The sequence below is a fragment of the Nelumbo nucifera genome, chromosome 7 (genome assembly GCF_055504915.1).
Source record: "Nelumbo nucifera cultivar China Antique chromosome 7, China Antique-T2T, whole genome shotgun sequence".
NCBI lineage: Eukaryota > Viridiplantae > Streptophyta > Magnoliopsida > Proteales > Nelumbonaceae > Nelumbo > Nelumbo nucifera.
In genome coordinates this window covers 43,845,953-43,863,497 of record NC_142655.1, presented here as the reverse complement: position 1 = coordinate 43,863,497, position 17,545 = coordinate 43,845,953, and positions in this window count along the sequence as shown.

The window sequence follows — 17,545 nt, the reverse complement described above, 5'->3', positions numbered from 1 at the left end:
ACCATGCCAAAGAAGGATCATCTAAGCCCCAACCCTCTCAAGGCCATAAGGATGGAAAGGGTGGTGGCTGGAGAGACAAAGTCAAAGGGCAAGAGAAGAAGTCACTCAAGCGCTTCCTATGTGATGGAGCTCACATGATTAGGGACTATCCAAAGAAGCAGGTCTTTAACTCCCTTACAACCAAGGAGGATGATCAAGGGGAGGAAACATTAATGGGCTCGATGCAACTCATCAATGCTGTCAGCACCCAATTTTTGCTCGATCCTTTCACCCTACCTCTTCGTACCCTCCTCTTAGACCCCAAAAACACAGAACCAAGTTAACTTAACACTTTCCAAAACCCAAAATACCCTCCCTTGACACAATCCATGGGATGAATAAGAACCTTGAGATCAATTTCAATGTTTGATCAAACATCATCCCTAGACTTGGAAAACTACAACTTAGTTACACATCAGTTTTCATGACTAAAGTACAAAGATCCATTGTTCATCATGCTAATTTCCTTTCTAATAGCCCTGATTTATCCGATATTCAAATTCCAACTCCTCTAAAATCAAATCCAACATATCCATCACCCCAAGATCACTAGGAAACAATCAACAAGTGAATCCCAACACGAATCTACAACAACCAATTGCAAAAATATCAAGATCTCATTCTGATGGCCTTGAATGATTACCAAGACCAACCATATCTTTATCAAATCAGAACCACCCACTTGACTCTTCACCCTAATCCATGCCTACCTACCAAATTGTAGCTCAAAATTCCCCCGTTTGACCCCCCTTCAAGCCTAGATCCTATGTCAGCAAATCTCATTAATTAGAGCTTACAATCCGTCATCCCAATTTCATGACTAATCAGACCTTACCATTGTATTCAGAGACCCAGAAAACCCTAGCACGTCAAATTTCAAGACCAAGCACCTCCATTTGATTGTTGAGAAAATAAGATTCTATTTCGGGCCCTCTTATTGATTGGAAAACCATAAGCTAAGACTATGATCTAAACTAAATTAGTGGATCTTCTTCTATGATCAAAGATCCATCACTTCCATTAGATTCGGGATGAAAAAAAATGGCTACTCACCAAATTTCATCCCAAAATTCCCCATTTGACCCTTCATCAAACAAATGTTCTATTTCAGTAAATCTTGTTGATCCAAACTTGTCAGCCATAAATCTTAATCATCCCAATCCTATTTGTCTAGTCAGATCTCACCACTATGTTTAGAGACTCAAAAGACTCCGGCATGCCAAATTTCATGAACAAATTCATCCGTTTGACTATTAAACTAGAAAAATACCAGATTAAATGGCCACGTCATCTGTCCCAACCTAAAGCCTCGAAAGAGTAATAGATCATGTCAAACCTATTCTTGACTCATTAGAACACTTGGACCAATGAAATAGAGCCTAATAGACCCAAAAAGCCCCAAAACCCCAAGATATCCCTACTTAAAAACAAGAAAAGACAAGCATGCCCCAAGCTTCCATTCGATGTTAGCCCCAAATACGAGACTGCCATGACAAGCATGCCCCAAGCTCCCATTCGATGCACAAAAGCCATGAAAACCACCCCCAAATGTTTCACAAAATAGGAAAGCTTGACTAGACATCCATTTTTTTGAAGAATCTTTGTTTATTTGTGTGAAAAACCTCTATTGAATCCCAATCACTGTAGTTGAACGAATTCAGACTTGACCCTCTTCCTTTCTCTATAAATACTAATCTAATTTGAGCTCAAAAGTGAGGAAGAGGGAGGAAACCTGATGAAGGCCTCCAAAGAAAGAGAGGAAGAGAGAAAGGGGGGAGAAAACCAAAAAGAGAGAGATCTAAAGAGAAGAAAGGGAGAAAAGAGCATTTTACCCATCCTCTAATCTCAAAGTCCTTGAATATCTAACTTCGAATCCACCCATCTATTTTCAGCTATGGTATTTGAAACAAAAAAAGTGCACTATCCATCCTAGTATCTCATTCAAGCTTCTTTGAACTTATTCCCACTACTGGAAAACTCCCATCAAGGTACATACGAAAGATAAATCTTTCATTTTAACTTTTAAACCTGATTTCATAATCTCTGTTTTTTAGTTTTTTGGGTTGCTTGAGGTTCTAAAATGTTGAAGAACCATCATTTGTAATTTCTTTTTGATTGAGAATAGAAGCAGAGAGGCGAGTGTCTTAGGGAAATTAGTACGTAAGACCTGATAACATCACCTCAAAATCGGTCTTAGGAGAAGTTGAAAGCATGTTCCTCTAGATTTAAGAAATCCCTGCAACCATTTATTTTTTTGTTTGTTAGAAAAATTGAGCCTGAACAACTCCCGTATTGGGCTGCTACAATAGCTTGGAGAGATGGGAGCCTAATACCTTCCCTCTCCCAATCCTTGGGACCCGAAATCTCTCGATTTTGTGCTTTTTCCCATGGAGAATGGAGTCACTATCAAAGGCAAATCAATTTTTCAAATACGAAAGAGGGCCCATTTCCTCTAAAAAATGGATGACGACTCCATCTTTTTGAGCCAACCATGAGCTTCATAGAGCTTATAACTAGCGACTCCACTAGGGATATTTAAGGACCTTTATAGGAGATGTTTGGGCTCAAGTTTAGGCTTAGTTGTTGTGCGTTGTAAGGCTTAAAGACTAAAAGTTGTTGGATTGCGATTCCAAAATCGCACCTCAAGAAGGTTGGGCGTGATAGACCTTCCCAACGCAATCACCCAAAGCCATTCCCATGCCAAAATCACACCTGAAGCTTCACCTAGAACCATACCTTTGTTGAAATTGCGATTTGCTTCAGTTTCATTACAGCCTAGAATTTCAAAATTGCAACTCAGTTCAGTTCCATCACATCCCAAAAGCCTAAAATTGCAACTCAATTTAGTCTCATCGGAACCTAGAAGCCCAAAATCACACCTTCCATCCTGGTCATCTCACTCTAGAAGCCCAAAATCACGTCTTCCTTCCTACTCATCGTACTCTTGAACATGTTCACCGCACCTTCCTTCCTGCTCATCACACTCTAAGAACTTGCTCATCGCACTCTAGAACCTGTTCATCGCACTCTAGAATTTACTCATTGCACCATAGAACCTGCTCATCGCACCTCAGAACCTACCCATCACACTCCAGAACCTGTTCATTGCACCTTCCTTCCTGCTCATCGCACTCTAGAACCTGCTCACTGTGCCTTCCTTCATGCTTATCACACTCTAGGACCTGCTCATTGCACCTTAGAATCTACTCATTGCACCTTATAATCTGCTCATCGCACCTCAAAACCTACCCATCACACCTTATTTTTGTCTTATTGCATCTAAATTGCACCCATCTACTCTTTCCATGACTTGTTATCACACCATATCCTCCATCGTAGCGTATTGGATTTCTATCACACGACTAGCCTTTAGTATCGCACTGGATCTTCCCAATCCCCATGTTTTTTTCCCTTTTTTTTTTTTCTTGGGTTTTTCACCCTCCTCATTTCCTTTGGTAATCTCTCAAAATTTGTAGTCTTTGTTGTTTTTATAACTAAGTGTAATTAGCCTTGTTTTAGGTGGGAGTAAATTGTATATGTTTCTTGCTTCACTCTTTCATTTTCTTTGGTTTGGTTAAAAATGTTGGACAGTTTTGTATGCCCTTAGCTTCAATCAGAATGATGTACTTTATGATTTTATTGTAAATGAATAAAAGTCCATATTTGATTCATGTTCCCATGGTATGTTTCTGTGTAATACCCTTAAACTGGATACTTAATGAGACTCGTGTTAGTTTAGAATGTTCACAGCCAGTGGGTCAGTCTGGGGATACCTATCCTGATAAGGCTGACACTGTTGTGCCACCAAGTCGGTTGGGGTGGCCTATCTCAGCTGCCAGGGTGAGACCCTAGGCACACACAGTGTAGGATTAATTGAATCTTTGAACTGGACCAGATTTCCAGTATTGCCCTGGACCTTGAAGATTGATGGGCAAAACTGGAAAGTTACACCCGACCCCTAGACTCGATTATGATACGACACTAAGTGTCGGATTGGGCTGTCTTTGATGTACCAATCAGTGAGATCCTTGGCGGGGGTCAAAACCTAGGTATGTTGGGACTGTTAGACAGTTTTGTTTGCCCTTAGCTTCAATCAGAATGATGTACTTTATAAGTTTATTGTAAATGAATAAAAGTGCATATTTGATTCATGTTCCCTTGGTATGTTTTTGTGTATTACCCTTAAACTGGACACTTAACGAGACTTGTGTTAGTTTAGAATGTTCATAGCCAGTGGGTCGGTCTAGGGAGACCTATCCTGACAAGGCTGACACTGTGGTGCCACCAAGTCGGTTGGGGTGGCCTGTCTCAACTGCCAGGGTGAGACCCTAGGCACATACAGTGTAGGATTAATTGAATCTTTGAACTGAACCAAATTTTCAATATTGCCCTAGAACTTAGAGATTGATGGGCAAAACTAGAAAGTTACACTCGACCCCTAGACTCGATTATGATACTGCACTATGTGTCGGATTGGGATGTCTTTGATGTACCAATGAGTGAGATCCTTAGCGGGGGTCAAAACCTGGGTATGTTGGGATAGTCTGAGAATTCATTTGAGTGGGTGATCATAGTGACAGGATCAGCCCCTTTGTCGGACAAAGGTGATTGGGAATGCACTCTCACTGATGGAAACCAAGACTGCCGGCAACCGATTTCAACCGTTGAGATTTGTTTGCAAAGTATATTTTATATGAGATATAAAAGTATGTATATTATGGTTTCCAAAATGTTTGCAAGAAGGTTTTAATTCCCGGGATCCATATAAGTAGAGAGTGCAACACTGTTCCTTGCAGCCGAGGGAGAGGTCCTCTCTTGTCAGGCAGTGTATGATCATTATGGGCTGAGAGGTTAAGTGTAAGACCATTGAGGATAATACCTGATGGGCTAATATCTGCCCACAGTCCCTGAGTGTTACAAGGTGGCTTGGCCCAGGGACCACTTAGGGTAAGTGTTGGGCCCATAGAGCCCATTCGATGGGTTTCAAGGGGTGCACTGTCTTTAACAGTGTATTCGGCCAGGCCTTGTAACAAAGGCTGGGCCGAACCCATGTGACTGATGTGTAGATCAATGCTTGGGTCCCACGCCATACAAGGAAGCCCAACTGGGCAGCAGTTAGGAAGGTTAAGTGAGCACATAAGCTTAATGGGCCTAAAGCCCATTTCGAACTGGGCTATTCATTTAGTTAATTAAAGGGACGAATTCTGAGTTGGATTAGCAGATAGGATAGGGTCTTAATCCTACACACTCAGAGAGTCCAGATCTGAATATGATTCAGATCTAGAATCCTCCTAATGAGATTAGGAGAAAGCTAATCTAATCTACAGATAAGATAAGGGTTTATCCCTATCACCTAAAGAGAGGTCTTATCCAAATATGATTTGGATAAGCTGAACCTAATTGGATTAGGAGCTGACCTTTTAGTTTAACAAAAGAAGGGGGCGGCAGCCTAAGAGACACATCATCAGATTTCCTTTAGTGTTGAAAACAAGAAGAAAGAATTCTGCACCCTGCGAATACTCTCTTGCCGCCTTCCTGTTCTTGCCGCCCTGTTTGCCAGTTCGATCTCCAGTTGTGGGAGAAGTCAAGATTGGATCTTGACATCAGTTCTTTGAGAAAGGATTGAAAGGAAGCTGTGCTCACGTACCATCCTGCTGATTCTTGCGAAGGACAGAGTTCTTGGAGAAGAACACTACTGATTCTGCTCCATCCTGCACTACGCCATCTTCAGTGGGAGCAGTCTTTGGATCCTTCCTTGGGCGTGAACACCTCCATTGGGAGATACTACTACTCCGTATCAGGTATAATTCTCTCCTACTTCTTTTTGTTCAGATCTGGTTCATTTTAAGGTTCAAGAATGATCCTTGAAAATATGATTTTCTAAATAGGGAATGTGATTCCCAGTTGAAGGTAGAGAAAAATTTTTGAAATTCGCCCCTTATTCCGCAATCTTCGAGCGTCCATACGATGGATCTCTCAACTCCTTCAATGGTATCAGAGCCATGGTTCAAATCTTGAACCAGTTTGTTTCAGATCTGAACTTGCGCAAATGGGCAGAAGGTGTTCTACCCGATCTGCGCAGATATGGGTTTTGGGAAATCTGTTTCAAAAATTAATGGGCAAATAATCTGAAATTAATTTTACATAAATCTGATTATTATTTAAAATTGTTCTTTATGATTTTCTTGATTTATGGGTTGTTCGTACAAGAGGAGATCGAATTCTTTGTTTGCGCAGGGAACCTGCGATTATGCAGTTCTTGAATTATTTTTGGTTTGTAAATATTTTTTTTTTTATTTTCTAGACTCAATGTATAGGTATTCGATCTGATGTAATTATTAATAGAAATAGGATTTCTATTTATTTTATTTTGGATCGAAGATGGCAGCGCAGAAAAGGAGATTTCGCAGAGAAGGAGATTTCGCAGATGGAAAATCGCTATCTGCGATTTGCAGTTTGTGAAACTGCATTCTATGATCTAACCTCTGTTTTGCAAGATGGATTGTCCGAATAGCCCTGATTGACTGATTCTTGTTTTTCTTTTATCAGTATTTAATTTCAGATTATTTTCTTGAATTAAAGATTTAATTAAAGATCAAACCCTAGACCCATTCGAACCAAGATTGGTTCAAATAGTTTGAACCAAACCTAGGGTTTAATCAAGGCTGATTGTCAGCCCTAATTTTCCCACTAATGGGCCTAAGGATTGGTGTTTAATTAAATGGTTAATTCGGCCCAACCTGTAAAGGCCCAGTTTTAAAAGGTTAAAACTGCTAAAAGCCCACTTGACATTTAAAGCTATATGGGTTGAACCATTCGGCCCATATACCTAGATAATGTTAATAGTTAATATTATGGATTTAAAATGGGCTTCAAATGGGCCTTACAGATGATTAATTGATTGGATCAATTTATCCCTGCATGTGATGTATGGATGTGTGATGTGCTACGTACATGGGCCATAAGTACTTGGCCCATGCTCCATCGACAGTGGCTCTTGCGCACACCATGGCTGAATGCACATCATTGCCATGGTGTCCCTTTTGGTCATTGGATGACCTCCCTCAGTGGTGGGCCCCACACCTCATCAAGAGGTTACGTGCGGAACCCTAGCCGATTTAGGCCCACCGAAATCTGGCTTTATGAAAGTCAGTGGGAGCCACTTTGGTTTGACCTAAAATAAGAACTAGGGCGTAATTAACTGTTCCCTCCGGCTAATATGAGTGCATGTGATAGGGAGATTCATATGATGAACTCTCTAAAGACCTTTCATCATTAGCATGAGGATGGGTCCTTCAGTACTGGGGAAATGCACCAGAAAATGGGCTATCCATTTGCTGTTGGGCTTGTCTGAGTGTTTCATAAGATGATAGGGGCGTCATAGACTGATGTGGGAGGGGCTTCACCAGAAAATGGGAACTCTCTCACGGTACCTTGGCGTCCGCGAATATGATGGGTAAGCACTCACTGGACAGAAAGGTTTACCTGAAAACGGCTCTGAACCTTATCTGACAGAGGCCAAAGGGAAAGCTCATATGATGAGTGGATATGATCCTTCACGGAAAGGTGGTGGGGTTATGTAGCTGAAACAGTTGGCTCCATTCACCCTATGTGATTTCCCACATTTCTAGAGACAACCCGTATTCTCCGTCGCTGAGAAAGGAGGGAAATCTCAAAGATGAATAAATGGAAATGGAACGTAGATTAAAATCCATATCTATGAGCTGAACATGAATCAAATTATATTGTGGACTGATGTTTGCTCTTTTATCAGAAAATGGCAAACGGATCATTTGCAAAACTGCTTGATGACAACAAGTTGAAGGGCCCAAACTATGATGACTGGTACAGGAACCTTATGCTGGTCCTAGCTTCTGAAAAGCTGGACAAAGTGGCAAAGAATCCTGCCCCGGAGCATCCGGGTGATAGGGCTTCTGAGGCCCGAAGGAGAGACTACCAAGAATGGGAGGAGAAAAACTCCCTTGCCCGGTGTTACATCATTGCCTCCTTGGACAACCCGATACAGAGGCAGTTCGATAAGATCGAACTTGCCAAAGACATATTGGACAGTCCCAGGACAATGAATGAAGAGAAGAATCGTTCTACTCGACAAAAGGTCTTGAAACAGTTCATGACCGCACAAATGTCCATGGGCCAACAAGTTCACGATCATTGTCTTCGGATGATAGGATATATCAATGAACTGGAGACTCTTGGATCCGGACTGGACCTTGCAACCCAGATAGATGCTATCCTTAATTCTTTGCCTCCTTCCTTTAATCCATTCATCATGAACTATAACATGAACAAGCTGAATGTCAGCTTGCAAGAGCTCAACAATATGTTGCAAAGAGCTGAAGAACTGATTAGAAATGATGAGCCTGTAGCCATGCTTGTTGAAACTGGCAAGAAAGGCAAGAGAAAAGGAAGGCAAAGAAGCCTCAGAAGAAAGCCACTAAGAGCAAGAAGCAGAAGAAAAGACAAAGCATCGGATGCCTGTCACTTCTGCAAGAAGACCGGCCACTGGAAAAGGAATTGTCCTGCCTACCTAGAATCCAAGAAAGGTAACTTGGAAACTTGTGTTATAGAAACCAATTTGTTGGTAGCTTCTGCATCCTGGTGTATTGACTCTGGGGCTTCAACTCATGCGTGTAACTCACTGTAGGGATTCAAGATAAGCAGAAGGCTGAGTGAAGGAGAAGTCACACTCTACTTGGGGACTACTGCAACTGTTGCAGCCGCGGCCATAGGAACCGTGGAGTTACTTTTTAGAGAAGGAACAATTGTACTGAAAGATTGTCTTTATGTGCAAAATTTAAGGAGAAATTTGATTTGTCTCAAAACTGTGTGCAGATGGTTATTCTGTCTTCTTTAGTAATACGATTACTATTAAAAGAAATAACAGATTCATCACATACGGGGAACTGGAGAACGGTCTCTATGTTCTACATCCTTCTCTAGAAATTAACATAACCGAAATTACGTCGACTGAAATCCCCAAGAAGAGAGCCCGTGATACAGTTAATCCCACGTGTCTGTGGCATTACCGACTTGGCCACATCGGTGTTGACCGAATCACAAGGTTGGTAAATGATAGTCCTTTGGATTTTCTAACTGTAGAAGATCTTCCCACCTGCGAGCCTTGCCTATAAGGCAAGAGGACGAAGCGGCCATTTAACGGTAAGCCTGAAAGATGTACAGGCACACTTGACCTAATACATACTAATGTATGTGGTCCCCTGAGTGTTAGGACACGACATCAACACGTGTATTTCATCACCTTCACAGATGATTTTTCACGATATGGTTACGTGTACTTAATGAGACACAAGTTTGAATCCTTTGAAAAGTTCAAGGAGTTTAGACAAGAGGTCGAGAAACTGTTAGGGAGAGAAATTAAAGCCCTTCGATCAGATCGAGGTGGCGAGTATCTCTCTGATGAATTCAGGGACTACTTGAAGAACAATGGGATAGTATCACAGTTAGCTCCTCCTGCTACACCATAACTTAACGGTGTTTCAGAGAGGAGGAATAGGACCTTATTGGATATGGTCCGGTCACTTCTCATACACTCAGAGTTACCTACATCCTTTTGGGGTTACGCATTAGAGACTGCGATCTACGTGCTGAATCGGGTTCCAACCAAATTGGTTCCAAATACTCCATATGAACTTTGGACCGGAAAGAAACCAAGTGTTAGACACTTGAAGATTTGGGGTTGTCCAGCACATGTTAAAAGAACGAGTGCAGACAAGTTGGAATCCAAGACCAGTCGTTGCCTATTTGTAGGCTACCCAAAAGGCTCTGTAGGTTACTTATTCTATGACCCAATTGAGTAGAAAGTGTTCTGCAGTCGAAATGCATAATTCATGGAAACTGATTACATCCTGGACACCCATCGTCAAGAAATTGTTCTTGATGAGGAGAGCTCAGGAGCAGTGGGAGATGTCCCACAAGTTCCAGGTAGTGACCAACCTAGAAGATCCACTCGGGTATCCAGGCCACCAGTCCGTTATGGTTATGACCAGGATAGTTACCTGGTGGAAACCTTGACTAGTGAGGAGGATCCCGTGACTTACGTGGAAGCTATGTTGGACATAGATTCCCAGAAGTGGGTGGAGGCCATGGGAGTAGAGATGGACTCAATGGAGACCAATGGAGTCTGGACTCTAGTAGATCCACCCTCCGGGGTAAAAGCAATCGGTTGCAAATGGATTTACAAGAGGAAGAAGGGCCCCGATGGTAAGGTTGAGACCTTCAAACCTCATCTGGTGGCGAAAGGGTACACTCAGAAAGAGGGCATCGATTATGAGGAAACCTTTTCGCCTGTGGCCATGCTTAAATCCATTAGGATCCTGCTAGCTGTAGCAGCATACCATGATTATGAGATTTGGCAAATGGATGTCAAAACTGCATTCCTAAATGGAGATCTTACTGAAGATATCTATATGCAGCAGCCGCAAGGCTTCATTGCTGTAGGTCAGGAAAACATGGTATGTAAACTTAACAGATCCATTTTTGGACTTAAGCAAGCTTCTATAAGTTGGAACATCCGTTTTGACTCTACTGTCAAATCGTTTGACTTCGAGCAGAATCCGGATGAACCCTGTGTCTACAGGAAGAACAGTGGGGATAAGGTTACCTTCTTGGTTCTGTATGTATATGACATTCTTCTCATTGGGAATGATGTAGGAATGTTAACTACGGTGAAAGTATGGCTACCACAGCAATTCTCCATCAAAGACCGCCCAATCTGCTTACATTGACAAAATAGTCAAGAGATACAGCATGGAAAACTCGAAGAAAGGAAATGTTCCTTTCAGGCACGGAGTCACTCTCTCCAAAAAGATGTCTCCCCAGACTTCTGAGGAGATTGATGGCATGGAAGACGTTCCTTATGCCTCAGCCGTAGGGAGCATCATGTCTGCCAGGCTGTACACTCGTCCCGACATAGCTCAGGCAGTGAGTGTAGTAAGAAGATTTCAGGCCAACCTAGGGCAGGAGCATTGGACTGCTGTGAAAAACATACTTAAGTACCTTCGAAGGACAAAAAAGTTTTTTCTAGTATTCGACAATAGCTCACTACAGATCCAAGGGTATACAGATGCCGATTTCCAATCAGACCCAGATGATAGAAACTCTACATCTGAATATGTTTTCACGATAGGATCGTGTGCTTTTTGCTGGAAAAGCAACAAATAGGGGTCTACTACAGACTCCACGACCGAGGCCGAGTACATTGCCACAAGCGAGGCTGCCAAAGAAGCCATGTGGATGAAGAAGTTCGTTCACGAGTTGGGAGTAGTTCCGTCCAGCACATCACCCATCCCATTGTTGTGTGACAACAATGGAGCCATTGCTCAGGCTAAGGAGCCACGAGCCCACTCGAAGTCGAAGCACATCGAGAGGAAGTACCACGTACTGCGGGAGATTGTTGGTAGAGGGGACGTCCTGATTCAGAAGGTAGCGTCAGCGGAAAATGTAGCAGACCCATTGACAAAACCACTATCACAGAAAGTGTTTGAGAAACATGTGGAAAGCATGGGACTCCGGCTAGTACCTGATTGGACCTAAGTGCAAGTGGGAGCTGTTAGACAGTTTTGTATGCCCTTAGCTTCAATCAGAATGATGTACTTTATGAGTTTATTGTAAATGAATAAAAGTGCATATTTGATTCATGTTCCCTTGGTATGTTTCTGTGTATTACCCTTAAACTGGACACTTAATGAGACTCGTTTTAGTTTAGAATGTTCACAACCAGTGGGTCGGTCTGGGGAGACCTATGCTGACAGGCTGACACTGTGGTGCCACCAAGTCGGTTGGGGTGGCCTGTCTCAGCTGCCAGGGTAAGACCCTAGGCACATATAGTGTAGGATTAATTCAATCTTTGAACTGGACCAGATTTTCAGTGTTGCCCTGGACCTTGGAGATTGATGGGCAAAACTGGAAAGTTACACCCGACCCCTAGACTCGATTATGATACTACACTAGGTGTCGGATTGGGCGGTCTTTGATGTACCAATCGGTGAGATCCTTAGCGGGGGTCAAAACCTGGGTACGTTGGGACGGTCTGAGAATTCATCTGAGTGGGTGATCATAGTGACAAGATCAGCCCCTTTGTCGGACAAAGGTAATGATCGGGCATGCACTCTCACTGATGAAAACCAAGACTGCCGGCAGCCGATTTCAACCGTTGAGATTTGTTTTGCAAAGTATATTTTATATGAGATATAAAAGTATATATATTATGGTTTCTAAAATGTTTGCAAGAAGGTTTTAATTCCCGGGATCCATATAAGTAGAGAGTGCAACGTTGTTCCTTGCAGCCAAGGGAGAGGTCCTCTCTTGTCGGGCAGTGTATGATCATTATGGGCTGAGAGGTTAAGTGTAAGACCATTGGGGATAATACCTGATGGGCTAATCTTGCATCTGCTCACAGTCCTTGAGTGTTACAAGGTAGCTTGGCCCAGGGACCATTTAGGGTAAGTGTTGGGCCCATAGAGCCCATTCGATGGGTTTCAAGGGGTGCATTGTCTTTAACAGTGTATTCGGCTAGGCCTTGTAACAAAGGCTGGGCCGAACCCATGTGGCTGATATGTAGATCAATGCTTGGGTCCCACGCCATACAAGGAAGCCCAACTGGGCTGCAGTTAGGAAAGTTAAGTAAGCACATAAGCTTAATGGGCCTAAACCCATTTCAAACTGGGGTATTCATTTAGTTAATTAAAGGGGCGAATTCTGAGTTGGATTAGCAGATAGGATAGGGTCTTAATCTTATCCACTTAGAGAGTCCAGATCTGAATATGATTCAGATCTAGAATCCTCCTAATGAGATTTGGAGAAAGCTAATATAATCTGCAGATAAGATAAGGGGTTTATCCCTATCACCTAAAGAGAGGTTTTATCCAAATATGATTTGGATAAGCTGCTCCTAATTGGATTAGGAGTTGATCTTTTAGGTTAACAAAAGAAGGGGGCGGTAGCCTAAGAGACACATCATCAGATTTCCTTTAGTGCTGAAAACAAGAAGAGAGAATTTTGCACCCTGCAAATACTCTCTTGCCGCCTTCCTGTTCTTGCCGCCCTGTTTGCCAGTTCGATCTCTAGTTGTGGGAGAAGTCAAGATTGGATCTTGACATCAGTTTTTTGAGAAAGGATTGAAAGGAAGCTGTGCTCACGTACCATCCTGCTGATTCTTGCGAAGGACAGAGTTCTTGGAGAAGAACACTACTGATTTTGCTCCATCCTGCACTGCGCCATTTTCAGTGGGAGCAGTCTTTGGATCCTTCCTTGGGCGTGAACACCTCCATTGGGAGATACTACTACTCCGTATCAGGTATAATTCTCTCCTACTCCTTTTGCCTCAGATCTGGTTCAGTTTAAGGTTCAAGAATGATCCTTGAAAATATGATTTTCTAAATAGGGAATGTGATTCCCAGTTGAAGGTAGAGAAAAATTTTTGAAATTTGCCCCTTATTCCGCAATCTTCGGGCGTCCATACGATGCATCTCTCAACTCCTTCGGGGATATCTGAGAATTAATCTGAGTGGGTGATCATAGTGACAAGATCAGCCCCTTTGTCGGATAAAGGTAATGATCGGGGATGCACTCTCACTGATGAAAACCAAGACTGTCGATAGCCGATTTCAATCATTGAGATTTGTTTTGCAAAGTATATTTTATATGAGATATAAAAGTATGTATATTAAGGTTTCTAAAATGTTTGCAAAAAGGTTTTAATTCTCGGGATCCATATAAGTAGAGAGTGCAACACTGTTTCTTGCCGCCTCCTTCCTACAGCCGCCAGACATCCAGTTCGATCTCCAGTTGTGGGAGAAGTCAAGATTCGATCTTGACATCAGTTCTTTGATAAAGAATTAATAGGAAGCTGTGCTCATGTGCCATTCTATTGTTTCTTGCGAAGGACAAAATTGTTTGAGAAGAATACTGTTGATTCTACTCCATCCTGCACTGTGCCATCTTCAGTGGAAGCAGTCTTTGGATCATTCCTTGGGCGTGAACACCTTCGTTGGGAGATACTTTTTCTCCGTATCAGGTATAATCCTCTCCTACTCCTTTTGGTTCAGATCTGGTTCAGTTTATGGTTCAAGATCGATCCTTGAAAATATGATTTTCTAAATTGGGAATGCGATTCCCAGTTGAACGGGAGAGAAAAATTTTTGAAATTCGCCCCTTTATTCCGCAAGATTTGGGCATCCATACGATGGATCTCTCATCCCTTCAAAAAATGCATCAAGAGAACTTAGTTTCTATTAGATCCCCAAATGTGGCCTCCTGGAAACTTATAGGATTGCTTGTAAACTTGAACAAGTGACTGCATTTTCCCCTTTCTCTTTGTTGCTTTCCTATTCATTTTTCGTGCCTGTTTGAACACTCACAATTCACACACACTCTCATGTAAGTAGAATTAGAATCCCATTTTACTTATTAGAGGAAGGATAGTAGGTGTGTGCCGCTAGACTTTGGTCCTCAAAGGCTCCACCAAAACCTTCAAACTAGTCACCAACCAAAGAAGCCCACTTGTCCATGGGTGGAGGTTTGAAGACTAGCAACTTGACTATAACTTCTGTGTCTGGAACCCACCTAACAATTCCATGCATCACACCTAGAATACCCATACATAGAGGCCTTAGATGAAAGTGGGATAGAGGAACTGTAGTATAGTTAGGAATATGACACCATGAGTGTTTCACTATGTGGTTGCCATCTTTAAAAGTAGGAAAAAAAAATGAAACCCAAACTGTTTCAACCCGTTAAAAAAAAACAACCAAAAAAGAAGATTTGGTCTTACATTAAAAGACATTAAAACACCCCAAAAGTCACAGAAGGCAACACACAAGATCAATTTTCCAAATCTAAGCTAGATCCCAAGTAAGCTTCAACATATCAAAATATTGAATCAAAGTCAAATAACAATAATAATGTAGGATAAAAAATCAAAACCAATTAAATAAATAAACAACAAATCAAGATCAAATCTAGAAAATTTCATATGAGATTAAAATTGCATTGATAAAAAATTAAGGATAAGAAATCTAAGAATTATGATCAAAATAAAAATCACAAGTATTAGAATCTAAAACTCTCATCTAAAATGATCATCCAATTCCAGGTTTTTGTTCCCTATCTTGGCTAAGTAGATGCATGACTTTATGAGCTCAGCCCTTGAGAGGTAGCATCAAAAGGCCAAAAACAGCTCCCACTAAAGATGACACAGCGTAGGGTGGAGTAGAATCAACAGGGTGGTTCCTCAACAAGAACCGAATTCTTCAGCAAGAATTCGATGGAGGGCAGGTTAGCACGACTTCTGATTATCTTTTCTCCCAAAAGATAATATTATGAACTTTTCTTGATCGCTCCTATAGGTGGAGATCGAACTAGCAGAGGCGGCAAGAGCAGGAAAGGGTGAAAATTTGAAGCAGTCGAACTACAAGATTTCTTTCTTGTGATCTGTGAACCAGAAGATTTCTCTTGTTTTCTATGTCCTTTTTGGTTCGCCTGTTGCTGCTCTATTTATAGCCTTTAAAAAGAGGTTCTCCTAATCCCATTAGGAGTTTCCTAATCCAAATCTTGTATTTGGATCTGGACTCTCTTTAAGAGATAAGGATAGACCATTATCTTATCTACAAATAAAGATCAGCCCTCCTAATCTAATTAGGAGTTTCTTGATCCAAATGTTTATTTGGATCTGGACTCTCTAAGTGGATAGGGATGATCCCTTATCCTATCTACTAATCTGAATCCCAAAATCGTCGTCTTTTAATTAATCACATTAAGCTAGTTTGATTTGGGCTTTAGGCCCATTAAGTCCATCTGCTCACTCATCCTTCTATTTGCTGCCCAGTTGGATATCCTTGTATGGCGTGGGACCCAAACATTGATCTACACATCAGCCACATGGGTTCAGCCCAGCCTCTGTTACAAGGCCTGGCCGAATTCACTGTAGGAAGCAGTGAACCCCTGAGTCCATCGCCATGAGCTCTTAATGGGCCCAACATTTACACTAAATGGTCCCTGGGTCAAGCCACCTTATAAAAACCCAAGGACTGTGGGCAGATGCAAGATTAGCCCATCAGGTATAACTGTCAATGGTTTTACACTTAACCTCTCAGCCCATAATGATCAAACACTGCCCGACAAGAGAGGACCTTTCCCTCGGTTGCAAGGTACTGTGTTGCACTCTCTACTCACATGGATCATGGGAATTAAAACCTTTTGCAAACAATTTGAAACCATAATATATATATATATATATATATATATATATATGTGTGTGTGTATATCTCTATATAAATATATTTTGCAAAACAAATTTCAACGGTTGAAATCAACTGCTAGCAATTTAGGTTTCTATCAGAGAGAGTGCATCCCCGATCATTCACTTTGTCCAACAAAGGGGCTGATCCTGTCACTATGATCACCCACTCAGATGAATTCTCAGACTGTCCCAACATACCCAGGTTTTGACCCCCTCTAAGGATCTCACTGGTTGGCATATCAAAGACAGCCCAATCCAACACCTGGTGAAGTATCATAATCGAGTCTAGGGGTAAGGTGTAACATTCCAGTTTTGCCCATCTATCTCCAAGGTCCAGGGCAATATTGGAATTCTGGTCCGGTTCAGGGTTTCAAGAAAACCCACACTGCATGTACCTCAGGTCTCACCCTGATAGCTGAGACAAGCCACCCCAACCAACTTGGTGGCATATCAGTGTCAACCTTGACAGGATAAATCTCCCCAAATCTATCCAACGGCTGTAAAGATTCTAAACTAACATGAGTCTCATATGTGTCCAGTTTAAGGGTATTATACAGAAACATACCATAATAACATGAATCAAATATGTGCTTTATTCATTTAAGTTAAATGTCATAATGTACATCATTCTGATTGGAGCTAAGGGCATACATTGTCTAACAGCTCCCACTTGCACTTAGGTCCAATCTGGTATAAGGCAGAGTCCCATGCTTTCCATGTGTTTCTCAAACACTTTCTGTGTTAGTGGCTTAGTCAATAGGTCTGCTACATTATCCGCTGATGCTACCTTCTAAATTAGGACGTCCCCTCTTCCAACTATCTCCCGCAGTACGTGGTACTTCCTCTCGATGTGCTCTGACTTTGAGTGGGCTCGTGGCTCCTTAGCCTGAGCAATGGCTCCAGTGTTGTCACACAACAATGGAATGGGTAATGTGGTGGATGGAACTACTCCAAATTCGTGAATGAACTTCTTCATCCAAACGGCTTCTTTGGCAGCTTCACTTGCGGCAATGTATTCGGCTTCGGTTGTGGAATCCGTCGTGCACCCCTATTTGCTGCTTTTCCAACAAACAGCACACAATCCTATCGTGAAAACGTATCAAGATGTAGACTTTCTATCATCTGGATCTGACTGGAAGTCGGCATCAGTATACCCCTAGATCTGTAGTGAACTACCATCGAATACCAGACAAAACTCTTTTGTCCTTCGAAGGTACTTTAGTATGT